This window comes from Camelus ferus, chromosome 15 (assembly GCF_009834535.1).
Source record: "Camelus ferus isolate YT-003-E chromosome 15, BCGSAC_Cfer_1.0, whole genome shotgun sequence".
NCBI classification, from domain to species: Eukaryota; Metazoa; Chordata; class Mammalia; order Artiodactyla; family Camelidae; genus Camelus; species Camelus ferus.
This window is the reverse complement of record NC_045710.1, coordinates 2,948,599-2,976,459: the sequence shown is the minus strand read 5'-3', so window position 1 is coordinate 2,976,459 and position 27,861 is coordinate 2,948,599.

Sequence of the window (27,861 nt, the reverse complement as noted above, 5' to 3'; positions counted from 1 at the left end):
GTCAACGTAAAAGCAGATGTTATGAAAAAGAGCCGACAGGGCTGTTGCCGTGAGAGGAGCCCGGACGCTCATCTGTTGTGAAGGGTGTCGCTGCAGAGCTCTCAGACGACACATCCCCACTGCAAGGGGAGGGTGACTACAAGCTGGGACCTGAAAAAGCATCGCCAGAGGGCACGGCTCATCTTTTATGACCATCGCTGCCATCGTTACGATTTTCATCACCTTTGTAGACACTGACAGAATGCCACAACAAAGTGTTTGCACATGTAGCAAAAAGTTACGCACTTTTTCTTTTACTTTTTGTGAGACTTCGAAATTACAAATATCTCTTACTAGAAAACATGTTCAGCTGTTGTCAATTTAATCCTGGGGCTGGAATTATTGTCACCTTTGCTGTGTCACTATCTGCAAGAGGGGGACTGAGTAAAAGGTGACTAACAGCATTCGTGTCTTCGTATCAGTTGTTAGTGTCACCTGTGTATTCGGTAGCTGAAGTGACCCCCGTGAGAATATTTTTAATACTTTTCTTAAACATTATTTATAGATTCACCAATGTATTTGCAATGTCTGGGAAATTAAAAACATTTCTGCCAGCCATTCCTTTATGGGGTCACATGCTTTTGCATCTTGAGGACCAAGTTTTGTCTGGTCAACTTCCTGATTTAGATGCCAAGTTCTTCATACCAAGCGCTCCGGACCGAGATTCTTGGCAGCACGGTTCCATTAACGTCACACTTTTTCCTAATCTCCGACATCTTCTTTGTCTTTACCAGATCTGTGTGTGTGCGTGTGTGGTGTGCATGTGTGTGTGGCTCTGTGTGCTCTGCAGTGATTGCTGCCCACATGTGGTAATAGGGCGACTTAGAGTGTTCAGTCTTTCAGGGACATTTGCATTTCAGTAGAAGTTATCAGAATGTTGAGAATAATCCTAAACTTTCAAAGTCTGGCAATGCTGGAATGTGAATTCCAATGCGGAACTGAAGACAGAATACCTTCTTTACGCTAAAGAAAGCATCTCCCTTGGGCCGAGTTGTCGCAGGCCTGGCCCGCGTGGGCTGCCTTGCAGGGTCTTGCTCTCAGCCAGGCTCACGTTGTCATAAAGCCCTGCCTGTGTATGTGTGAGACTTCATTTTATATACACACCATTACTACATGACAGTCACTCTTTGTAGATCCGTGTCACTCGTTTCAAGCGAGACAATGCTGGATTAGTGACGCTGTGTGGAATCTGTGTTCCCTGGTCCTCAGGACTAGCCTTTCAGCCACTGTCACCAGAGCAGGAGGAGGTGTGAATCGGCCGGGTCACGAAGTGTCCCCAGAGCTCAGCGGGGCCTGCGGGACCCGCACACGGGCCGGCTTGGCTTCTGTCCACTGCAGGGTCCCCTTGGCAAGGCTGATGGCAGGGCGCCGGGACGGTTCCCCGAGGCTGCGGATTTCCCTCTGTGACTGACTCGGTGTCTACGCCGGCAGCGCCGCAGCCCTGCAGCCCTGGACCCCGAGGACTTGCTGGGCACGGTATTTTTAACCTCTTTGGATTAGTTACCAGTCGTAGAAACAGCATCAGTTCAGGTCTGTGGTTTTGTTTTCCGTGGACCATTTCCGAAAGCTGAGGACGCACACAGTGCGGGCGGTGCAACAGAGCTGAGCTCAGACCGGCCTTTTGGTTCTGGAGGCTCAGGGTCACCATGGGCGAAGGCTTCAGCCCCTTTCATTGTCTCTTTTATTTTCTCTTCCAGACCCTGCAGAGTCCTCGGTGTCCACAACTCCCACAGGAGGCAAGACAGAGCCGGAAGCACCAGGCGACCCGCCGCTCAGCGCGGGGACCTCCGGGCAGACGTCCTCAGAAGCCGCTTCAAGGAGCACGGACTCCGGCCCCCACGAAGCTCCTGCCGCTGGCCGAGCACATCATCTTGATCTTTCACTGACATTTTCTGACACTGAGCGTTTTCACGTGTGAAATATGAAAACCAGGAGGTCATTTCCCACCTCAGGAGGCACCACCGGCTGGGTTCCCTCAAGCGGGTGTGGAGGTGGAGCTTGGCGCTGGGGACGTTCAGTGGAGGTAAACATCTGGGGGGGGTGGGGGGAGCAGGATGGGGCAGAGAGAGAAACAAGATACGGCTTGTCCATCCCTACAGGGGGCTCTGTAGCAGACACCCCTTGTCGCAGTGGTCCCTCAGTGATCCGGGCGTCTATATCCCTCTGCAGCCAGTCCCTGGATGCGGGTGGTCCTCTGACCCAGGGTCTTGGGTGGGGCAGCTCTCGCAGCTGAGGAAAACCCTGAAGGAGCTGGGAGCCAGTCGGCCCCTCTTGGAAGGGGGTCTGGGGGGCACGCGTCCTGCCCCCCAATAGGAACGCGGTAATGCGGTGGAAGGACTTTACCCTGGAGACATAAGACGTTTTCTTGATTCTTTCTATAAACATTTGCTGTCTTCCTGATTTTATATCAATATACAACTAGGATGTGTAGGTGGGAAACGGAGGGTCTTCAGGGGAGTAAAATTTCTCTGCACGAGACAATGACGGTGGGCACACGTCACTGTACATTTGACCAAACCCAACACCAAGGATGAGCCCTAACATAAGCAATGAACTTCAGTGAATAATAACTTGTCAACATCAGCACATTGTTTACAACAAAAGCAGTAAGCACTCCTGCAGGACGGCGATCGCGGACAAAGGTGGGAACACCCTGGTCGCGTGTGCTGTGAACCTAAAATTGCTCTAAAAATAGAGTCAATAAAAATAATGAAAAAAATAAGGTGTATTTAAATCTGAGAGGCTAAATCCAATTGCGAATACACATTTTATTGTCTAAGGTGAGACAGTCCACAGTTCCCTGAGAGGGGAAGGCGTTGGTTTCATTTAGGCAGCCTCCTAATTTCATGTGTAATGTCCTCTGGAAAACTTGGGCAAGAGTCAAATATATAAAATTTAAATGAGTTTAAGGAAACAGACATTATAAATCACCTCTGTGCAAATTAGAAAAGGCACATCTATGCTCAGATGGTGGGGAAAGTTGGGCCCCTCTCTCCGGGCAGAAAGCACCACCTTTTGCAGTCACGGGGCTGGAGCCAGGCTGGCACCTTTGTGTGGTGCTCAAACTACAGCCGTGTGGGGCACAGACTAAATCATACCCACACGGTGACTTCAGCATCGCAGGGTGAACATCCCACAACACTAGGCTTCTGTGTGTCTCCGTCTTCCCTGCTCTGTGGTCCTTCCTGGGTCCACATCAGCAACCTGGTCTCAGGTCAGACAGCAGACTTGCGGTTACCAGCCCCTGGGCCATTTCTGAACTGTTCATTGTGCAAAGCCTACATTGCTACCCTCATCTCTTATTTCTCCATTAGGGCTAACCCTCCAACTACTCCAGGCCCCCAGTGCGCCCATCCCTCTTTCTCTCATCCTTGTCTCTGCACTTTCTTTCTGGCCTCTCTGAGATGTCATGGTTTGGACATAAACCTCTTCTTTAAAAGCGTCTTTAACTTCATTACACATTCCTTTGATTGTTGTCTTTTCTTGCCAAAGCAGACCCTGCTTAACTATCTTCTTACAGCGAGCAGCTGAACATGGCTGGAGAAAACTCTCACAGCCATTTTAATTGTTCTTGCTTGAAATGTATAATCACAAGCCTAAAAGAAGCACCTGAAGTGCCAGATAAAATCCACAGCAGCAGAGGAGAACGGGAGGAGGCCGAGGGGAGCCAGGGGCCCGCCTTCTTCCTTCCGGGACAGTGTGAGCGATGCTCTCTGCTGGCTGGACTCTGATCAGAATGATGGATACATATGACCAAGAAGGAAGACCAGAAAAGCAGGACTTTCTGAATCTAGAAAGGATGGAGGACTCATCACTGGAAGAAACAGCCGGTCGTGCACGGCCAGACGTGAGCTTGGTCGGAACATGCCAAAGCCTGTCACTGCTTTGCAGTGACTTCCAGAATCACGAACCTGCCGGGCGGAGAACCACCTGCAGCCCCGCCACGCCCTGCACTTGTGTTTCTCCATCCTCCTGGACTCTCTCTCAGATTCGCCCTGTGCCCGTCATATTTCTCAAATGTTTTGGCATCACCTGTCATGGCCCCTGGACAGTTTTCAGTAACAATAAAACTCAGTCTCAAGTCAAGGATTATGAGTACGGAAAACATTTGTCAAACGTGTGGTTTAAATTATTTTTCCTGTGTCTGGAAAATTAGTAGATTTCTAGCCTACAGAGAGCATAAAGAATGTAAGAGTAGGTATTTCTGGGTAAAACTGCAGAAGGAAGTTGCTCCAACATCATATAACTTACTTGTTTAACAGGCTGAAGATATGCCTTGATATCTAGCAAAACTGGCTATAAGGTGACAGCTTCTAGATGGAGTATTCCAGAGGATTCTCCTCAGAGCACTGCCCGCAACAGACCAAGAATACGCTTTACAGACACGGAAATTAAATTAATTTTGCATGTGTTCGTTGAGCAAGATGCCAAAAAATGCATCTCTTTCACTGTAATTCACTTAATAATTTATTTATGTGATACGGTATTTCAAGATATTTTAATTGACAAAGTGTCATACACTTCATGAAAGAGAAATTAATTAACAATGAAGAGAAAGATAAATCCGAAGAAGGGCAAAGGTAGGAAAATAATCGATAAACATTAAAAAAAGAGAAAGAATAATTTATAAATTATTGGGAAATATTAGCAGAATTAAAGTCATCACTTTGAATATGATTTGGACTTACAGAAACTGTTTTCTTGGATTTTTGTTTACATCCTAAAGTTTCATGGCTTCATCGATACACCCCTCCCAAGGTGTTCTGTAGAGATGCGTCAGTTACTAATAACAGTTTCGTGGCAGTGACCACGGCGCAGAGCTGCAAGTCGTCCCTTCAGGAATCGGTTCCTGCTATGATGTTCTGATCTGGGGGAATGATTTTCTCCTCTGCCGGAATTCCAATCAGAATGAATGATTTCTGTTTCTGAAGGAGATCACATCTTAAAATTATTTTTGCTGTTAAGGATGGGTGTGATTTCTGGAAGCTGCGAAAGGCATTGAGCAAAGACTGCCAGGAAGGTTTGTGATTACAGCTGAAGAAAGCGGCCTTGAGCTCTATGGTCCTGGGTCGTGTGGCTAATGAGACGACGGCAGCAGAGAGTTTCAGCGAAAGATTCCAGAAACTTTCGAATGAAAGGCAGCACCTTGCGGGTAAGGGTGTAATTTCTTCAGGTAATTACTTGGAAGAGGAAGAGCTAACCCACAAATGCTGCTAAGTTTACTTAAAATCTGCCTCTGTGAGTTGCTGCTCTGGATGAAAGAAGGAACAAAGAGGACCGACCACTGGATCCTGGACCAGGAAAAAGATACGAAAAGGACATCAGTGGGACCATCGAGAAAACTTTAAAACAGACTGAGGATTAGGTAATATTCATTTGATTTGCTATTCAATGCCTGAGTCTGATGATAACTGTTTTTTTGGTTCTGAATGAGGATGTCCTTGTTAGGAAATGCACACTGCAGGACTAGGGGCTGCAGTGGGCTAAAATTATTCTCAAACGGTTCAGAAAAGTAGCTTACGTGCATAGACCTTTGCACACGTGAGATACTTGTGCATGGGCAGGGATGTGTATGTGTGTATGTGTGTGTGTGTATACACGAAGGCTGTTTAAGGGCCCCTTGTTCTGTTCTTGCAACTTCAGTGGGTGTGAAATTCTGTCAACATAAAAGATTAAAATCCAAACCATAATGACAAGCGGGCTTCGCATGTGAACGCATGTTTGTGTGCGGCTGTGTGTGCACACTGCATGGGTGTAGTTTGATAATGCAAGTCATACCTGCTTGTACATAAAATTTGGAAAATAAAAACAAAATCTACCATCTCAACATTTTCAACCTAACCAGTCACGGTTAGCATTTTGAGAAGTTTCCTGTAGAATTTTTACAATTGATCAATTGTTATATAATTTACACTATCTTTTGCTGTTTTTTATAACCTGTACCCAGATTTCTCATTTCACATTTTTCTTAAGTCCCTTCCCCTGTCACCCAGTCTTAGTCGTCATCCCGTAAGGTGGCCAAACACCGCACACTTAGGATTTCTCTGTGCATCAAGCTGTCCCCGCACTACGTGCTCTGGCTCAGAGCCTCTGCAGAAGTCCGACTTGTGCTCTGAAGCCAACACTTCTTGGTGGTTGTGATGTCTCATCTTATGTGTCGCTGTAACTAGACTGTGGTGTCAGTTATCAGGTCAAACGCCAATCGAGCTGTTGATGTGAAACATTTTGTAGCTGTGATTAATGCTGAGTAGTCAGCAGACCGAGGGAAACAGGTTTCCCTCTAGAACGTGGGTGGGCCTCATCCAATCATTGTGGGCCTGAAGGACAAGGACCAGATCCCCTGAGGAAGAGGAGATTTTGCCTCTGGGATTCCAGCCTGCTGGCCTGCTCTGCAGATTTTGGACTTGCCAGCACCTACAATCTTGTGAGCCAACTTCTTAAAACAAATCTGTCTACCATATTTATTTATCACATTTCTCTCTCTGTCTAATCTCTGTCCATCGAGGCTTCTGGGGTTCTATTTCTCTGGGGAACCCTGACTATACAACCCTACACTCCAGGAAGTTGGTTAGCCATTCCCCCCCCCCCCCATAAAAGAGAAAAGGCAGTGATACTTTCCCCACAGGACTGATACGAGCACACACTATCCTTTAATGGGCGTTCACGTTACCTGGCTGACCTCACAGCTACAGGACGCTGGCTCTTCTTCTTAAAGCTGCTTTCATTGTTTTGTCCAGTCTGTGAGCACTGCTTATCACATCAGGCTCAGGAACTTCAGCAGAAAAATTAGGAAGAGCAAAGGAAACAGAAGGAGGTGACTCTCACCTCTGTACAGTTCTGCATCGTCTGCCTCTCGAATGTCGGGGTTCTGGGGGCCGCGTGGGGGCAGGTCCAGACCAGCGCTGAAGGCAGATCTTGGTTCAGCTTTTTTTTTTAGGTTTATAATTTCTATTTTAATGGATCAATATTTACCAAGAATGAGACGTTTTATTTCACCCCATTGAACAATCTAGCCAGAATAAAAAGTATAATCGTAATATAATGGACTATTGTGCTTTCTTCAAATCAGGGAAGTTCGTATTTAGTTCTGGTTTTTGGAGGGAGCTTGTTTATTTTATTGAAGCACAGTCAGTTGCAATGTGTCCATTTCTGGTGCACAGCACAGTGTCCCAGCCATGCATATATATATGTATATATGTATTCGTTTTCGTATTCTTTTTCATTAAGAGTTAGTATAAGTTATTGAATACAGTTCCCTGTGCTGCATAGAGGAAATCTGTCTTTTACCTGTTTTTATATAGAGAGGTTATCATTTTATCCTTTGCAAATCTCAAACTCCCAAATTCATCCCTTCCCACCCCGTTTGCCCCGGTAATCATAAGACTGTTCACCACGTCTGTGAGTTCGGACAGCTTTTTCATGGCCTCCATGCCGAGCTCTATAAAAAGTGCTTCCATGCATCCTGTGGCCCTAAAGAGAAAATGCCAAACCCACCGCAAGGCCTCGCGGGGGCCCTGGCCTGCCCCGCGCTTGCCTGGCCAGCCCCATCGCAGGCCGGGCTCTGTCTGCCTTCTGCCCAACAACCCCTGGGTCACCGCCCAGGTCCTCAGGATTTCTCTGCCGGAGGACAATGTCCCTCCTTTGCCCCTAATTCCTACCCGTCCCTTCCCCCCCTTTTTCCTCAGGGTGAAAACTTGCTGCCGCAGAGCCCTGCTGCCCCTGCTCCGGGGGAGCCACGCGCCTGAGCTTCTCTTCCGCCGCACATTTCACGGTTTTAATGCAATCGTGCCGTTTGTTATTTACTGTTTCCCCGTCCCGCCTCTAACAGGCTCTGGGTAACGAGACGCTGAACGAGTGAGCGGGGCAGAGCTCGCGCGCCCCTCCCCGCACACACGGGCTACACTCCAGGGAAGAGCCTGCTTCCTAGACTCTTTACCGGATTGTTTAAACCCTGGCAGTCTCAGCGCCACCATCTACAAAACTAGTGAGGAAACCGCTTATGACTTGCAATAGGGTTGTTTCCAGATCGGTTTAGAACACGCATGTGAGTCACTCCGCATAAAGGCACGTTTTCCTTTGTCATTAGAAGGGGCAGGAAACCGTACGTGCGCTGAGTTCCAGTGTGGGGACCACAGTCTGCAGGAGCCTGGATGAGGCGCACGTGCTGAGAACCTCCTGCAAAGGCAGGAGGCAAGGGGGATCCACCTGGGGACAGAGCCACACGTGGCGGCCACTTCTGGGAGCCTGTCCTTCTGCGATAACAGGGAGCTGGAAGACAGGCAGAATTTGTAAAATTAGAAAGTGTTCCAACTTGTTATTTGAAGAAGATATTGATTAGGAACCTATTACGTGCCAAGCCTATCGCTGAGTGCTGGGCATAGTAAAAGGTTGGTAGAAAAATAAAGCCGGACGTGGTGAGCACCCCCCCGAGGTCCGACACTGCATTGAGGAAGCGACAAGTGTCGGGCTTCCCTGGGGGAGACGTTCGCCAGGTCCTTCTCTGAAGCACCCCACTGAATAAACAGGGAATAATAAACAGGGAACAGGGTTCTTCACTTTTAGTACAGAGTAGCTCACGGACACCGCAGTAACTTCACTCACCAACTACTGGATTTCCTAGGACACACCTCATTCTTCTGAAATGCATTTATATCACGTGAAGCAAAGGCTTTCTGCACTTGGACTGTATAAACATATATAAAAATAATACAGGACACTGAAAACGTGATTTCAAACTTTGTATAATCCAGTGATTTCACCAGAAACAAATCCGAATCGAATTTGAATTCTTATTTTTAAAAATTGTAAGTCCTTTGTTCTTCTAAAGGTTACATTAAACCTATAGATAGCCTTCAGGAAAATTGACTATTTTTTTTTCCCTCTTTCCATAGACGAACACAGAATGTCTCTCCACCATTGTCTTCTTTGATCCTTTTCATTAGTTTTCTGCCTTATGTATCCTGCATATGTTTTGTTAAATTTATGCCTAAGTATTTCATTATTTAAAGACACCATACATGGAATTATTTTTAAAATTTTGATTTCCAAATAGTTCCTTTGCCAGCGAAATGGAAATCAATGCACTGGGTGGTTCATAAAATCCTTCTATAAAAATATTGTTCCCAGGAGTGAACGCTGACCTCGGTGATACAGTTCACTTGCTTTCTGGTGGAGGTTCCTTATCTCACTGCAAACCTGGGTGAAACGGCTTGCAGGACACACTTTGCAAAACACTCCTTCAAAGTCAAATGTTGTTATTTTGAGACCGTTGCATCAGTTACCCTTCATATTAATCATATAAGCTAATTGTATCTGTTTATTTTTCACTGTATAAATTGCTCTCTGAAAGAGTGAATCCTTGAACAACAGGGGGGTTACAAGTGCTAATTTTTTGTGCCGTTGAAAATCCCTGTGTGACCTCACAGTTGGCCTTCCATATCCTCGGTTCTGCATCCTGGAAATTCAACCAATCCCAGACCTGTATTATTGAAAAAAATCCATGTGTACATGAACCTGCACAGTTCAAACCTGTGTTGTCCAAGGGTCAACTATAATTCAATTATAACATATTTGATTTGTTTAAATTATAACTGTATAGACAAACGTGCATTTACTTGTCAATCGAGCACAACTTGTGTTAATAAAATTCATTGAACTCATTGACTTTTGGAGATTGTTAATTTCCTGGGGAAAAAAAAAGAATTGTCGATAAAAATGATATCTTGTTAAAACAAATTCAATATTCTTATTGAATAGTACTAGAATAATAAAGAAAAATAAGTAATTTGCAATTCTTTCAGGTGAACTTTACAATCAAAATCTTTGCCAGAAAAAATATTATGACTTAAGTAAAAGACAGATTTTTACATTAAATGCAATGATTTTGATACTGCTTAGAGAGACTAATGCCTTTTGTTTCTTGACAAATGATTTGATTTCCCCTCGAGTCAACAATTTGGTGGCCCATTGTAATATTAAACACATCTCTCTAAACTGTGTTTCAACACTTCACTTATATCGTAAAACCGAATTTGAAATGAAGGCACTCTTGTCTGTCACTTACACTGTTTGACATTCACTTCACAAACTTTAAGCCAGACTGTGTGTCATATATTGTGTCTGGAGATGGAGGTTCAAAAATAGACTACACACAGTCCTTTTCCTAAATAAACGCCCGTGTTTTAATGCAATAAATAAGCTGCATTTTCTGTTACCTGGAACTCACAAGTGATGAAGCCAAACAGCAAAATCTCAGAACGATGGAATCTGGAGACTACGTAAAGAAATAACAAGGAAGCACGGGGAAGGGTCTATTCATTAACCACGAACGTGTGTATATCATTAAAGGGGCGTGGGAAAGCTGCAGACCGCAGAGCACGTTTTATCTAGGACTTCACAGAAGACTGGGGAAAATCGGGTTTTGTGTAAGGTGGGAACACCCGTTCTAGCCAGAGGGATAAACACATGAAAATGCACAGAAGCTTGAGCCACGATCCGGGGACAAGGGTGATTTGTCAAGTGATACGGACTTGACCGTGTTGGCTTGCAATCACTGCAGTGTGGTCGCTGGACCAGCAGCGCCGGCATCCCCTGGAAGCAGGTTAGAAATGGGCATTCTCGGGCTCCACCTCAGACCCACTGAATCCGAGACTGGGAGGGAGGGTCCACTAATGTGCGTTTCAACAGGCCCTCCGTGGGACTCTCGTGCTGGCCAAGGTTCAGGGGCTAGGTTTTAAATCAGGTGGATGGCATGATGGAACTAACTCAGTGAAGGATAATTCAGGCACCACGGTAGGGGGCTGACGTCGCTGGTAACGGTCGGCGATGTGGAGACCAGTCGGAAGGCCCCGCGCTGCTCCCTGCACAGAGCTCTCACACAGTAAAAACGCACGCCCAGCCCCACGGGCGCTCCCTGAGGGTGTGGAGTCCGCGTGCACATGCTTCTGGCATCAGTGCGACATCTGACACCCACTTGGTGCTCAATTAACGTTTTCAGTTAATTATTAACGCTGAACAGTGTATGTGATGGGCAGGAAAGACTTGACCAAGGCAGAAACTAGAAGTGACTGAAAACGACAGGAATTTTGTTGCAGGAAACACGATCTTACACACCTAGACTTTCCAGCAGAGTTTGAGTCTGGACTTGGTTCACTCAGTGGCTCAATGACATTTTCAGTTTCTTTGTCTTTTGACTCTGCCATCCTCGATGCTCTGGTTTGCATCCTCGGCTTTGTCCTCTCGCTGCTGCAGGATGGCTGCAGTGCCCCCTGGACACTAACCCTCACACAGCAATAGCCGAAGGCAGGAAGGGAGGACGGCCCCTTGCGTGCTTTCTGCAGTGGCAGCAAACGCTCTAGGAATCGGCACCTCCGCTTTAATTGCCAGTGGTTTCCTCTAATGTGCTGTTGACCAGATACGGTGGTCTGAATATTTGTGCCCGCCCTCCCCACCCCACCCCCACCCCCACCCCCCAGCCCAATATGAAGGTATCGGGGGTGGGGTTCCCGGCGGTGATGAGGTCACGAGGGTGGAACTCTCTGTAATGGGATTAGTGTTCCTATAAAGAGACCCCGCCTGGCGCCCTCCCGCCTGCCGCCATGCACGGACTCCCCAAGCCTGCGCCCAGGAGAGGGCTCTCGCCCAGCCATGCAACGCCTTGGTCTTGGACTTCCAGCCGCCAGAGCGGTGAGACGTGCATTTCCATTGTTTATAAGCCACCTAGTCTTTGGCACTTTGCTGGAGCCGCCTGAACAGACTGCGCTGAGACATCAGAATCGCCTCTTACGCTCAGTTCTTAAGCCGCCGCAGGCCAGGGAATGCAATTACCACCGCAGGTTTAAACTAACCAAGATTCACCCCTGGGGCTGCCATTACCTTAGCCTCTCAGGAAGCACACAGCTTCAGAAACTAAAAGAAAGTGATGAGAGTGGAGGGTCACGGCCATTAGGTAGGAAACTAACAGAATTCATAGTGATCATGTCCATTTCAAGGATTGCTCTGTGGGTAACGCATGGGAACCCCCTGTTTTAAAGGGGAAGTTCTGTGCAAGGGTGAGTTATTAACAACCAGCCCTCACGGAGTACCTGCCACGTGCTTCTCGTGGCCCTGAGAACTTCTAGTGCTGATGGTGTGGAAAACCGAGCCTTCAGAGGAAGACCCAGGGGCACGTGGCACCTCTGCCACTGATCAGCTCTCTGACTTCCAACAGGTAGAAAATCCGTGTTTCTACTTATCTATGGCGGTAAGTCACCTTGCATCCTTCTCCAGATCATCGTGTAAATAAAGGTTCCCTGATAAACAGGAAGTTATACCACTGCTCTGTTATTAAAAGCCTCCACCCCCAGGTAATAAAGCAGAAAGACTCTAACGTTCCTTGACTGTTTAATGTCACAGGCACATGTTTTCTAATTTAATCCACAAACATACAACCCACTGATGTAGGAATGATCATTCCCTTTTATAAGAGAGAAGTCCATGGCTCAAGGCTCCAGGTACCTTGTCCTAATTAATGATATGGCTGAGAGTGACAGGAAAGGAGTTGAGTCCTTGGCTGTTGGACCCCAAGCAGGGCTCCCACCCGGGTGGGCAAGTGCAGCCAGCCTTCTGCAGCGGCAGAGACGGGGGCGGCGGGTTGAAGAGCTGATCCTTCTGCTCTCAGCTCCCACCGCCCAGACCTCCCCGGGGCCGTCATTCTAAACATGTCACCAACACACCCTTCAAGAAAGGCTAATAAGAAATGAGAAGACTGAGATTTCTAACTATGTTTTGAAGTGCACTTTTAAATACAGATTTTCCTTTTCACGCACTTGAAATCAGCGAGACAGTCTTCCAGGAGCAGAGGCTGGAGCAGTGGAGGCATGTGGACGTTTTCTGGAATCTGTGGAATTAGCGATGGCCCCAGGCGCTCTTGCTTCAAGTGTGGAGCCTTTCAGGTAGCGGTAGATGGGGCTGAAGGAAGGGAGGCTGGGTGGTTTGAAAAAACGTTCTTTTTTATTATTGTCAGGATCAATTCACCAGGCTGTGAGGTGAATTAAGAAACCTTGGCTCTAGAAAGAAATCCTTGGTAACTTCAGGCCGCAGCGGTTTGGTTCCAATGCGCAGCACCTGCTTCTACGGGCTCCCGGCAGGATGCCCGAGCACCTCCAGCCACAGTGTGCACCTCGCTTTGTTTGCTTTCTCTAAAGCTCAGCTCCAAACGCTTTCTCTCTCCAGGGACAGAGGGGAAGGGCGCGGGGGCAGGGAGGTTGTGCAGGTGAGACTGTGGGCGCTGCCCAGAGGGAGACTCCTTACAAGGTTCAGCTTCAATGAACTGTTCCCCCGTGCATCTGAGACAAGCAGAAAGGGAGGTCCGGCACCGACATCCAACAAGACAGGGTTCCATCTAAATATGTGCGTCAACGAGGTGTCTCTTTCCATCCCTTTAACCAAATAGGAGGCGTGAGGTCTTATCAGGCTTCTCCAGAGAAACAGAATCAATAGGATAGCTCTCTCTCTCTGTCTTGCTCTCTGTGTATCTAAATATAAATATATACAGAGAGAGAGAGATTTGCTTTAAGGAACTGGCTCGTGATTGTGAGGCTGAAGGTCTAGAGAAGAGTTGCTATTGCAGTTTGAGTTCGAAGGCTGCCTGCTGAGGGGGTTCCCTGCTCGCTTTTCTTTGGGGGCGGCCAGCTTAGCTCTGGTAAGACCTTCAGCTGAATAGCTGAGTCCCACCCACCTCAGGAAAGGTAAGCTGCTTATTCGAAGTCTACTGATTTACACATTCATCTCACCTAAAAAATACCTTCAGAGAAACATTCAGAACAATGTTTGGCCACACGTCTGGGCACAGCTGTGCAGCCACACCGACACAGAAAATCACCATCGCAAGGGTTTAGGCTGTGTGTGTGGAGGCTCCTGCTGTCTCTTAGATTCGCACTGAGCCCTGAGGTCCTCTGACGCCATCCTCTTGCTGTTTCGAAGGACCACGTAAACCATTTCATCTGCTCGCGATGAGTCTTACGGAGCTGAAGAGTGCTCCCGTGCGTGCAAAACCGCCCTGCGGGGATGTGAGCCAGAGTCCTCAGACAGATCAGACGGTGCGCGAGTGACATCGGGTTAATCTCAACGTAGCTGCTTATTGAAATATTTTTCCTCTTGGTAAAAAAATAAACTCACTCACCCATGTAATTTTTTTTATTTTCTTTTTTTAGGCAAGCCAAATGTCTGTGCAATACTAAATACTGCAACTTCAAATTGGACATCAGAACGCAGAAACGATGAGTGTGGAAATACAACCGAGTCAAATGTTCTCCATCCCTGAGAATCTCGCTATATACAATCTAGAGGTTGTTTGTGTCCTGACACTGAGGGGTAAGCCCCTTATTTCAACATTTGCTATTTTTGCAAAGAATTCACTTCCATTTTCACTTTGGGGAGTGTAGTTATTTTTACATGAGATCTTGATAGAATTCCTGGGACAGCACATGGCTGAGAGTCGTCTGGAAGCGATGTGCTTCCCCAGATCCCGCAAATTATAACTTACCAAAATGTCCAGCTCACTCCACTTTTTCAGCCTTTCCTCAGCCTGGAAGGGTTTCTTGTTTTATTATGATGTTGTAGGTAATCTGTCAGCCAAAGGAGCCCTTCGTATCTTGGAAACAAAGAGGTGACTGACCTCAGGACTCTCGATTATAAAATGAATTGGACAGCCAAGGTCTCCGGTTATGGGACTGCTCAGCTGTAACAATGCTCTCTGCGCTTTATGTTAGCTGTTTTCTGCCAAAGCCGAGGGCGCTGCTTTCTTGAGAAGCTCCTCAGTCTGTAAATCCTTACCTCGTCACTCACTGTAACCATCACTCACGTGGCGACGCTGCCTGTGAGACAGGCTGTGCCCTCGCTGCCAGAGCTGGGAACGATGAGGTTCTCTTTGCTTTCATGCCCAGTTTCGCCGTGCATTTTGCAGTGATAGTCATGGTAGCCACCACCACGTGTCTAACATGTCCTCAACAACGGACAAATGTGAAACAGCAGAAAGACGCAGCAAACTCAATGACGTTGGACTGTGGTGGCCACGCTATACCTCCCCCCATTGTCTGAGGTGATAGGAATGCACAACAAGAGAAGAAATAAAAATAAAACATTCTGTGATTTTCATTCTCGACATGCATCTTTCCTTTACTGTTTCATAATTTTAAAACAGTTTGAGCTGCTTAGCTTAGCAGAGGGTGACCCTCTAAACCTAAACCAAGGTTTCCATTATGCAAAGGTATTAAAATGACTTTCACTTAGCTGCTTCTTAGGTTACTTCCAAAACGTGTCTTTTCATTTCTCACCGCCCCCCATACGTGGGAGTCAGCGGGACCACTGCCCTGGCTTGCCTTCCGTCCAGTCTGCTCAGGCTGCTGCGACAGAATCCAAGCCCACCTCAGAGGTACTGCGAGTCCCAGCCCAGGCCACCGTGATAAACTGATGATCACAGTAAGGTGAGTCACACACACATCTCTCTTGTGTCCTAATGCACGTAGAAGTTATGTTTACACTATTAAGTGTGCAATAGCATATCTTAAAAAAACAATGCACACACCCTCATTTAAAAATGGTTTATTAGTTAAAAAATGCTGACCGTGATCCAAGCCTTCATTGAGCCCTAATCTTTTTGCTGGTGGAGGGTCTTGCCTCGGTGTTGATGGCTGCTGACTGATCAGAAAGGTGGGCGCTGAAATCGGGTGGATGTGGCAATTTCTTAAAACGAAAAAGAGTGAAGTTCAGTGCACTGTTTGCCTTCCTTTCATGGACGATTTCTCTGCAGCAGGCAATGCTGTCTGATAGTGCTCTACCCACAGCAGACCTTCTTTCAAAACTGGAGTCAGTCCTCTCAAACGCTGACGCTGCTTCATCAACTAAGTTTATGTCACATTCTAAATCCTTTGCTGTCACTTCGACAATCTTCACAGCATCTTCACCGGGAGGAGAGTCCATCTCATGAAAACACTTCCTGTGTTCGCTCGCAAGAAGCAGCTCCTCGTCCATTCAAGTTGTACCATGAGATGCAGCAATGCAGTCCCACCTTCAGGCTCCACTTCTAATTCTAGTTTCTCTTGTTATTTCCACTGCGTCTGCAGTTCCCTCCTCCGCTGAAGACTTGAACCCCTCAGAGTCATCCAGGAGGACTGGAATCAACTTCTTCCAAACTCTCGTTAATGTTGGTACGTTGACCTCTTCCCATAAATCATGAATGTTTGCTCTTCGTGGCAACTAGAATGATGGATCCTTTCCAAAAAGTTTTCAGCTTACTCTGCCCAGATCCATCAGAGGAGTTCCTGTCCATGGCAGCTACAGCCTTACCAAGTGCATTTTCCAAATAAGAAGGCTTGAGAGTCAAAAATCCCCCTTGATGCATGGGCTGCAGAATGGGTGAACAGCACTAGTCTCGTTGTACGTTTCCATCACTGCTCTTGGGTGACCAGATGGATTGTCAGTGAGCAGAAATATTTTAAAAGATTTTTTTGTTCCCTGAGCAGTAGGTCTCAAGAGTGAGTCTGAAATATTCAGTAAACCATGTTTCAAACAGACATGCTGTCATCCAGGCTTTGTTGTTGCATTTACAGAGCACAGGCAGAGTGGACTTGCCATAATTCTTAAGGACTCTAAAATTGTCAGAATGGTAAATGAGCATCGGCTTCAACTTCAAGTCATTGCTGCCTTAGCCCCTAACAGGAGAGTCAGCCTGTCCTGTGAAGCTCTGGAGCCAGGCATTGACTTCTCCTCTCCAGCTATGGAAGTCCTGGATGGCATCTCCCAGTATAAGACTGTTCCATCCACAGTGAAGGTCTGTTGCTTAGTGCGGCCACCTTCATGAGTTACGTTCGCAGAATCTTCTGAGAACACACTGCAGCTTCCACGTCAGCACTGGCTGCTCCGCCTGCACTTCCATGTTCTGGAGATGGCGTCTTTTCTTAAACCTCAGGAACCAACCTCTGCTCGTTCCGATCTTCTCTTCTGGAGCTTCCTCACTTCTCTCAGCCGCCACAGGATTGGAGAGAGCTGGGGCCCGGCTCTGGATGAGGCTTTGGCTGGAGGGAAGGTGGTGGCTGGTTTGACCTTCTGTCCCGACCACTCAGACTTGCTCCAGGTCAGCAATGGTGCTGCTTTGCTTTCCTAGCGTCTGTGTGTTCACTGGAGCAGTGCTTTTAATTTCCTCCAGGGACTTTTCCCTTGCATTCTCAGCTGGGCTCTTTGACGCAAGAGGCCTCGTTTCTGGCTTGTCTTAGCTTTTGACACACCTTCCTCCTGAGCTTAATCATTTCTAGCTTTTGGTTTAAAATAGGAGACGTGGAACTCTTCTTTACATTTGAACACTTGGAGGCCACTTTTGGGTTATTAATTGGCCAGATTTCAGTATTGTTGTGTCTCAGGGAATAAGGAGGCTTGAGGGAAGGGTGAGAGACAAGGGGACAGCTGGTCAGCGAGCACGGAGAACACACACATTTATCAATTCATTCATTGTCTTATATGACTGTGGTTTGTGGGGTGCCCCAAAATAATTACAATAGTAACATCAAAGATCACTGATCAAGATCACCATAACAAATATAAGGACAATGGAAAAGGGTAAAATATTGCGAGAATTAACAAAATGTAACACAAAGACATGAAGTTAGCAAATACTTTTTGGAAAAATGGCAGCAGTAGACCTGATCAACCCACAACTCATAACTCAACTCACTTGTTGCCACAAACCTTCAATTTGTTAAAAATCTTTAAAGAGCAATAGAGAGAAGTGTGATAAATTGAGGTGCCACAATCTGAGTGGCTTAAGAAGCAGAAATTCTTTTCTCAAAATTCTAGAGGCTGGAAGTCCAAGATCAAGGTGCTGCAGATCCAGTGTCTGGTGATGCTGGTGAGGCCAGTAAGGCTGCTGAGGCTGTTTTCCTGGTTTGCAGTTGGCCACTTCCTGGCTGTGTCTTCACATGGAAGGAACAGAGAGACAGGAATCAAGCTCTTTCATATCTCTACCTTTAAGGACCTTAATCCCATTGTCAGGGCCCCACCAAATCCCTCCCAAAGGCTCCACCTCCAGATGCCATCGCACTGGGATTAAGGTTTCAACATATGGATTTTGGGGAGGAGACCCATATTTAGCCCAGACAGCTTCTCTTGGCATAAATTTACCTACCTAATTTACACCCAGCCTTGAAAATTTAGCTTGAGTGTCACTTCCTCTGGAAAGCCTTTCCTGACCACATCTGCTTTAGCCACTGTCTTCAGCTTGGTGCCACAGAAGCCTCTTTTCCTGTCTATCTCAGCAGTTTTGCTTCATGAGACTATCGTCATTGTCACTGGACTGTGCAAACCCCACAAAAAGGAGCTCGGACACCAGCAGAGGGTCCAGATGTTGCCACCTTTGTAGTCTCCTTCTGCTCATCACTGTCATCATCACACTCTTCTCCACTATCTTCTGGGCTGTCACTGGAAGGCTGATAATGAGCCAGGTTAGACACATGCTGAAGTTTATACTGAGATTCACACCTGGGTTTTGCTAGAACTCTTAGCAAAACATCGTGGAAGCTCAATAAATTTTTATTCAGTAAAAAATAATATTCTGAGAGTAGTGTCTCCCCTTACCCTCCACAGCACTTATTAAAATGACATTGGCAGAGGAGATGCTGGTGTAACAACCGTGGGTGTCTGGTGGCTGGTGTGACGAGAGAGGCGAGTCTGCATCCTCGGGGCCAGGCTTCTGCTTCTCAGAGCTAGAAGTTCTGTCATGTGTTCTGTTCAATCTAGGATTATGACTAACAACATATGATTATTCCACTCTTCAGAATTTTTGGAGATCTACCTCTCCCTCCTTCTCAACGCCTTTGCCTTCCTATGCAAGACCAGGTCCACGGGCCATGTACCACACTTGTGTGAGTTCAGAGTCTTGGCTTGGAGGATGTCTACTGAATAGACCAGATAATTGAGCTGTGAAAGTCATTGAATGTTTAATTTTGTAATTTTCAAAAATGGAAGAAAGAGTCCAGTGAACAAGAATGCAAAGATGCCTATGATTTAGACTCAAAATATTTGGCTATATTTGTTCTATCTAGTGATTTATTTATATATCTTTTTTTCCTGCAGAATCATTTGAAAGCAAATTATATGCATTGTGATAGCTTATACTCAAAAATAAGATAGTTACCTACAGTAACCTCATTATCATTCTCAAACCATGGAATGCTCAGAATTATTTTACAATGTGCAGCATCCAAACCATATTCAAATTTTACCAATTATCAAAAAAATGTTATGCCTGTTTTTATATTTATAAGCAAGGGTTCAACTAAATTTCATTTGTTACATTGATTGCTATTCCTCTTCAGAGAAGGCACAAGTTTTCAGATGTCTCACTATTTACTACGCTAAATTGGATAAATTGATCAAGGTTGCATTTCTCCATTGTGTTTTATTTTATTTTATTTTTTATTGAAGTATAGTTGATCTACAACGTTCATTTCAGGTGTACAGCAAAGTGATTCAGATACAGATATATATATATATGTATTTCAGATTATTTTCCATTACAGGCGATTACAAGATACTGAATCCAGTTCCCTGTGCTCTACAGTAGGTCCGTGTTGTTTGTCTATTTTATATACAGTAATGTGTATCTGTTAACCCCAAACTCCTGATTTATCCCTCCCCCACTTCCCCTTTGGTTTCTCATTGTGCTTTGGGTTTTGAATTTTTGTTTTTCCTTTCCAATTAGCAAGGATTACTGGGACTAACCTTTGGCATTTTGGAAATATCTTTCCCAACAGACCTTCAGTGTTTGACTTCAGCGTCCATTAATGATTGATGATCCTTGACTGAATCAATTATTTTCTTTGGGGTTGAAGCACAATGTTTTCTAATTCCTTCCACATTTATTGAACTACTCCTTGTGAAAAGAGAGGTTTTTCCTCATGGACTGAGAATGAACCACTATGGTTCTGCCTGAAAAAGCAGGAAAAACATTTAGTTGTCACAAATAATGATGCCAAATGATGTGCTCTCTCCACCCCACCCCTACTTCACATCTCTATGAGCACATTGATCTTTATTGATTCAATGTGGTACCATAAACTACAGGGAGCATTCATTCCTGATGCTGTAATTGTCCCATATTTGGCCACTAACAACAATGTCAATCTGACTTCTCTGTCTTCCACATGTGCCCCCCTCAGTCATGTGGACCTCGTTTTTTGGCACAAGTCATTTCAGGCTAACTTTGTCTTTCCTTGTCCTAGAAATTCTCCAATTGTTTATTCCTTCCTTTGCTGGAAAATGGTATCTGGAGACAACAATCTAGGCTCCCTTGGTTCCTACTACTTGTAAGGTTTATTTCTTTTAGGGCCTTCTGGTAGACGGGGCTAGCAAAGTTACTATTATGAAACATATGGAGCTTATGGTCATATTTGCAATTCCAGCTTAACAATTTAGGGTGTTTTCTTAACTTCTTCAGTGTCATGTCCCTATCCGTTTTTCTTGTTGACACTGGAAATCTCAGTTCTTTATAATTTTGACCTATATTCTTATATGTCATAAGAGAGAGCTTGCTATTTGTTCTAGATTATTCTTTTTTTTAGATACATTTATATTTCCATCACAATAATTCTGCATATTTAATTTTATTCTTATTTTTAATCTTGTTTTTTGCTGTTATAAATGGTCTCTCTTCTTATATTTCCTATTTTGTGATAAAAAAGATACATTTTAAGAGTGCTTACAAGTTTACTACTGTTATAGCTTCTTGCTTTATTGAGATATTTAATTTATCCTTAGGAAATGTTCCTGTTTATCAGCTTTTGGCTTTTCTGCCGCACAGTACAAAGAGCTCATCATTAAGCAACGATTTCAGCTAGTTTGCTTGTTTGTTATTGTTTACACGTGTCCTGTGTACATTTCACCCATTTCTCCTCCCCTCCCTGCTCCTTCTTTTCCTTCTCGTGTGTTTAGGGATGCCCACCAATCTTTTTTTTTCTCTTTTTTTAAACAGGAGGATTTGTTTCATTTGCTTTGATTGTAATTGCTGAATATGTTTCTCCTGTTTCATTTAATTTATTTTCTTTCTGTCCTAATTTCCTTCCTGTTTATTTCTTGCCTTCTCTCGGATTGACCTCTTCTCCTTCATTCCGTCCCCTTCATTGGTTTCTGTGGTCTCTGCCACAATTCTACCTTTTTACAGATTATTGAACTAATTTTAAAATTCCTACTTAACTTGTCAGGGTTTAAATTAAATCAACATTTTAATCTTTTTATTACAAAATATAAGGGCATTTTAATCATTTAATTATACTGCAAAAATAACTTTAAAACCTTTAACTCTACTACATTAATATTTCAAAATTGACACTAAGGCCCTTCCAACTGATTTATTTTTTCCTTATCAGAAATAAAAGTAAATTAGCATACAGACCCCTTACTTTGCAAAATTAATGGTTTCAAAATATTCTTGTTTTACAATCAGTAGTTCAGATCTCTGTGACTGACTTGAAAATGTCCCCATTATAACAATAAGTTTACATCCTGAAGATCACAATTTTACAGCTTCATGTTCCAATTTTTTGAGTGTTCTGACCCTGACCCCAATTATTGGTTAGAACACAAAAACTGTACTTGAGGGTAAGATCAAGTTGAATTGGCTGAAATCTTAGTCTGTTTTAAACAGATAACGGGTTTAAGACCTCAACGTGCAAGAAGGAATTGTACTCCCGGCTCATCAATCAGGAAGATGTGCCGATTTCCAGCATGTTTAAATTTGCTTTTCTGCAGTAAACTGGTGGGAGTAAATAATCACCATCATGTGCTGCTTTGAGGCAAATGAAGTTACTGTGAAGAAAGTGCACACTGAAAGCTGCTTAGTGGCCATGAGTGGAGCTACAGCTGCCGAGAAGGTGTAATGGCTCCAGTAGAGAGCCTTCAGACCGCGGAGCAACTGACCGTGAACTAGACCCAACACATTTCTCAGACCCTTCGTAAAGCACGGTGATGACTTGCAGACATGCCCTTTTCTTTGATCTGTAATCCAAATGACCTTTAATCCAGTATCTAGACGTGAAGGCAATTGGTTTCTGCTGTTTCTGCTGAAGGAAGACGTCGGTTTTCGCCTTATGGGTGACATGGGAGAGGCAGGAGAGAGCAATGATATTTAAAAGTAATAAACTGTGAGTGCAGAGAAAATGACTTAGTTCCCTGTGGTGTATTCAGTGAATTATACAGTAAACTTTCATTTGCAGAAAACATATTATCTTTTACACTGTGCTGGAGTCTCAACAGGTGGTCATAAGGCATATTATCTTATATGCTTTTCACTTTGTCATTTCTTGGTTTCAGCTTAGAGGATTGGTTTATCGGTGACACATCATGGCAAATTAACAGGTACACTTAAAACCTTCCATAAATATTCAGTATATCTTATTACTGCAAATTAATGAGATATTTTGAAATTAAGCCTAGTTGCATTTGGTGATGAGAATCTTGTTTTAATATATGATGCTCAGAGATGAATTAGGATCATGAAATGATTGAGTTCATTGGGAGAAATTTTTAGATAAGCTTTTAAAGTAACAATGTGGATAAGGCATGACTACTATTATACATGATTTTAGAAATGATGAGAAATTCTCTTTACTTATGTAGACATCCAACCTTCTGTAATAACAACTGAATTCTTCTCACATAATACTTCAAAGCAAAGAATTTTGTATGGAGGATATATAATACATTTCAACAATTCAGAAAAGAAGGCTCTGCTTAGAAGGGCATGCCTTGGTAAATCAGCATTTAGAACTAAATATGATTTTTTTTCATCCAAATAAAGATTTTTTTTTTCCCATCTGCATTAGGAACCTGAGCAAATGCTTGAGGGTTTTTCAAGAAAATAAATGCATGCAGTTTAGGACAAATTCCATAAACCAGTGAGAAGAGGTTTCACTCTCTGGTGAATTACCTAGTTATCTCGATGGCCAGGAAGTCACAATCCTACCTCTCTAAGAGCCTCAGGGTCCACTCTCATGAGCAGCCCACACAGCGAAGGCTGCCACTGCCTGCTTAGATTCCAAAAACATGTTGCAGATTTCATTTGAATTGGACCATGTTTAGGTACCTTGGTTCTCACGCCTTCTCCTCAGAGACACGTTTTGCTGAAAACCCTCACTTCTGCTGCTTGTTGATTTGCTCCAAGGAGCTTAAAGTGTTCATGTGTTTCTGATGCTGCTGCACTAGCACAGAGGAAGGCTGTTCACGCGGCCCGTCCTTGTAAGCACATCAGCGATGTTCTCTCAGTGGGGACCAAACAGTGCAGCCTCAGATGGAGACAGGGTCAACCTTTCCACACACACTGATAATTAGACCCAAATCTTCAGCCACTTGTGTGAAAGATTCGCTTATCTGACTGTCCTAATCCTTCAGTTCACTCACACCAAAAATAGATGTGGCCCACATGGAAAAATACCCAGGGTCTAATGCTCTAAAACTGTGCTGCACACCAGAAGTTGACATACTGTAAATTGACTATATTTCAATAAAAAAAAATTTAGAACAACTTCTTTTGCCTTCTTTGAGCCTTTGTTTCCTCATCTGAAAATGGAAGTTATTTTGTTAGATAATCTCTGAGTTAAACTCTAGCTATAAGATTCTACAATTCTAACTATATAGTGTATGAATATTTTCTAGATAATACCCTTTTCACATGCTTGATTAAATGTGCTAATGTGATGTCTTCCAGAACAAAATAAGCTTCACTGTTTAGTGATTAATTATCTGTACCCCTCACTCATTGAATTTTATTTAGGGAGCACCCTGGAGCATAAGTGTATGAGGCAGTAGTCTCTTGTGTTTACCAACGTCTGTGTCTAAACGGCTCAGAACAAGAACGAGCACATAGTAGGCGTGCGCTGAACAGAGGATGAATGAGCGCAAGGCTTCTGCAGAAGATTCAGAGGTGATCACAGGTGGGCTCTTTCTGCGAAGCATTTATAATCAACTGGGAATGGTGAGAAAGGCACAAAAGCAGCTATTCTGCAAGGTATTGCATGATGAATGCTGTGAAGGTCCTGGGGACACCGAGGACATGGGATTAACTCAGACTTCAAGCTCTCACCCCCGCCTCCTACGCCAAGAAGAACTTTTCAAGGAGAAGGTAGGCAGGGCTTAGAAAAAGCAAACTCTTGAAATCCAGATTAAAGGGTTTGAAATCTTAGTGTCTTGGATTCTCTACCTCTGTTACATTGTTTTAGAATCAGATTACCTGATACTATTGAAAAAAAAAAATCAGTCTGTGGAATGCTGTTGAGTGCATAGATCAACACGGGGAAAGCTGGGGTTTCTGCCTCATTTTATCTCTTCGTGCATTAACATGTTTTATATTTTAATTTATGCAGGCTCTCCCTAATTTTTTAAAACATAAGGTTCATGCCTATCCAGAGTAGACATACACAGGTGTTTTTAAAATATATTGTCAGTTATAAATACATTTTTCTATTGCAAATATCAAACTTTCAATGCATTTGCTCCTCAAATATAATACTCCAATTACCTTTAAGTGTTAATTTGGGGCTGTTTAAGTATTCATTTTGTGAATGTAGCAAAACTTCAAAATTAATTCTTGAGATTTGTATGTAGAACTTTTGGTAATTCCTACATAGACAATCATGTATCTGTGTGTAATAGCATTTTTCTTTCTTTCTTTTTCAATTCTCACATGTTTATTCTCCTTTTCCATTGTGCTTCCTAGAAGACGCATATTTGTTTAATAGCAAAGTTGGAACTTGGAGTCCTTGTATTATTTCTGGCTGTATTAGGATTTTGCTTTTTGGTTTTGCTTCACGTTTATGTTTGCTTCGTGTTTATATATCGTTGTTTCTTTCCGATACATCCTTCATCAGGTTACGAAAGTGCTTTCACACTCCGAGTGTTTAGTGTGAGTCTTTATTATGCATTGCCTTCTATTTCTTGATTCAGTTTTGGAAATTCACACTTTTCAAGAAAACTGTCCATGTTGCCCAGGTTTTAAAATGTATTGGCATATGTTGTTCATCACACTCTCTTTTCTCTTTATTCTTTACCACATACAGTGATAATTTCCCATTTTCATTTGTGATATTGGCTATTTGCACATTTTCTCTCTTTTTTTTTTTCCCTTGACTGGCATTGCCAGAGGCTTGTCAATTTTATTCCACTTTCAAAGCAACAGGCCTGGCTTTGTGAACCTTCTGAAAGGCATCTTTGTTTTCTATTTTATGCATCTCGGCTCTAATACTTACTGCTTCCTACTCCTACGCTCACGTTTACTCTGGGGCTGTTCCCCCTACTTCCTGTGCTGAATGACTGCCTGTGAGCTCCCAGCCTTTCTCATTCCCCAATACAAGCATGTGCACTTTAAATACCCTCTTTAGTTTGATCTGCTGCCTCTGCCCAGCTGTTTTTGGTAGGTGACACTTCTATTATTATTTGTTTATAAGTATCTTATTAGTTTACTTGTTATTTCACAGGTGGTGCATGTGATTTAGACGTGTGCTGTTAAGTTTCCGAGTGTCTATTTTAAAGCTATCATTCTTAAAACGTTCTCCCTTGACCAGCAACATAGCATCACTTGTGAACTTGCTGGAAATGCAAGCACTGGGCCTCACCTTACACTGACTGAATCAGAAACTAGGGTGTAGGGTGCAGAAACTTCAGTTTTAAAAAGCCCTCCATGAGAGTCTGAGGTGCACTGAAGAATCCTTATTTTATTTATTTTAAAAACAGTTGTTTGAAGTCAGAAAGTATACTCTGAATGATGGTGACTTTTCCAAGTTGCTTTATGCCTTAATAATCAGCCTATTTTCATTAATATTTCTTGTGTTCTCTGAAGAATCTGTTCTCTCCAATCACTGGATATGCTCGCATGCACACTTGTTATAAGGCAATGGATCATGTTGTTTCACATGGGTTGTATCATACAGTTTTTTGCACTCCATTCTTTCAGTGACTGAGAAATCTGTAAAAGCTTCTGGCATGATGGATTTTCCAATTGCTCTTTTTCATTCTGTCCATTTCTATTTCACAAATTTTGAAGGTTTACTTTAGCATGCTTTAATCTTCCTTTCTAAAAACAATTTTATTGAGATATAATTTACTTACTATAGAATTCACCTATTTAAAGTACACAATTTAATAGGGTTTTATAAAATTTATAAAGTTAACTTTTATAAAGTATATTTTATGTACTTCAGTAAATTGTATAAAGCATATATATGAACCTAAATCTAATCATGGTAAACCTAAGTCTAAAACTGTTGGCAGTCACGTCCCATTCCCTCCACCGAAGCTCTCAGTCACCGTTATGTGTCCCTAGAGATCTGCCTAGTCTCCATATTTCGTATTAAAGCGACACCGTAATCTGTGAGTTTTTATGGCCGGCTTCTTTCACTCAGTGCCACGTTTGCAGGGCTCACCCACGTGTGGAATGTGCCAGTTACGCATCCTGTCAGGTAATACTTCATCATACAGGTACACTACATTGTGTTTATCCATCCATCAATGGACAGGTACTTGGGCGGTTACTGCTTGCAAGCTTTATGAGTAATGATGCTACGACCAGTTGTGTATAGATTTTTGTGGACCTGTGTTTACCTTTCTCTCGACCTAGCAGTGGAGCTGCGGGGTCATAAGGTGACTGGTTCAGACTTCTGAGAAACGACCACTTTCAATCTTTTCACCTTCAACCGTTTTTTATCACAGTATTTCATTTGTGCCTACACAAACTAAAGCAAAATATAAACACTAATAACTGGTACCAGATTGGTGTCATAACCAAGTAAATTCCGACCCAACCTGACACCTTTTCACTGAGAGCGTTTTCAATTCAAGTGTGGGGTCAGTAATTAATTACAAATACTTGTTGAGTGTCTAGTCCATAGAGGAGTTCAGTGAGCCCAGCAGACGCTCACTTCCCTCGTGGAGCTAATGTAACACAAGCCATTGGCATCGTACATCCCTCTGCAGAGTGTGAGTCACTTCTAGTTACAAAGTGGTGGTCGTCGTGGTTGGACTGAAATTTCTATGCTTTCTCATCACTTCTAATGAGGTGAGGCCTCTGGAGCGTCTCATTTCCACAAGCAATGTGGTCTCAGGGATTTGTTGGGTTCAAGATGATATGCAAACTGCATCACTGTATTTTCTCCTCTATCCTGTGCACCATCTGGATTTCCAAGACAAAACGCATTATGTGGTAATAATACACGTAACAGTCACATTGTCCAATGCAAGATCACGTACCTTGTCTCGGGTCATTAGCTGGATCCTTCAAGTGGATTACGATGCTGAACCCTCACAATAATCCCCGCTTGGCAGATGGCGAAACCAAGCTCAGAGAAATCAGGTAGTTGCCCGAAGTTACAGAGGTAGGAGGTGGTGGGTCTGGGACTCACAGCCAAACAGTCTAATCCAGGCCCCATGATCTCAGCCAGAGACGCTATGCTGTCCCTGAATTTATGAGCACGGTTGTTCATAAACACTACAGGCTGAAATATTGTTGATCAATTCAAGGTTGTCAATTTTTTCATTCCCAATATTCCAGCAGTCATGTAAATATTGACATTTATTTAATATTTGGTGTTTATGTTTTATTTTGGTTACTATAACATACATTTGTAAACATAAAATTAACTAAGTAAAATAAACTATGAAATGAAATGAACGTTTAGTGTTTGTTTCCTTTGTTTTGATGGGAACTGAAAGGTCACTTCTAATCCTGGCTCACCTTCCCTTTTCTCCCCATAACACAACAAGTCTCTCCAATGCAATTCTTCTCCCTTTGAGGTTCTAAATACAGAC